We start from the raw sequence: 232 nt of genomic DNA on the forward strand, positions 1-232 counted from the left end.
CTGATAAGTTCATGTGTGTGTGTTTGCGGGTCTGATGTTCATGTGTGTGTTTGCAGGTCTGATGTTCATGTGTGTGTGTGCGGGTCTGATAAGTTCATGTGTGTGTGTTTGCGGGTCTGATGTTCATGTGTGTGTGTTTGCGGGTCTGATGTTCATGTGTGTGTGTGCGGGTCTGATAAGTTCATGTGTGTGTGTTTGCGGGTCTGATGTTCATGCGTGTGTGTTTGCAGGT

This window comes from Rutilus rutilus (genome assembly GCF_951802725.1).
Source record: "Rutilus rutilus genome assembly, chromosome: 5".
Lineage (NCBI taxonomy): Eukaryota > Metazoa > Chordata > Actinopteri > Cypriniformes > Leuciscidae > Rutilus > Rutilus rutilus.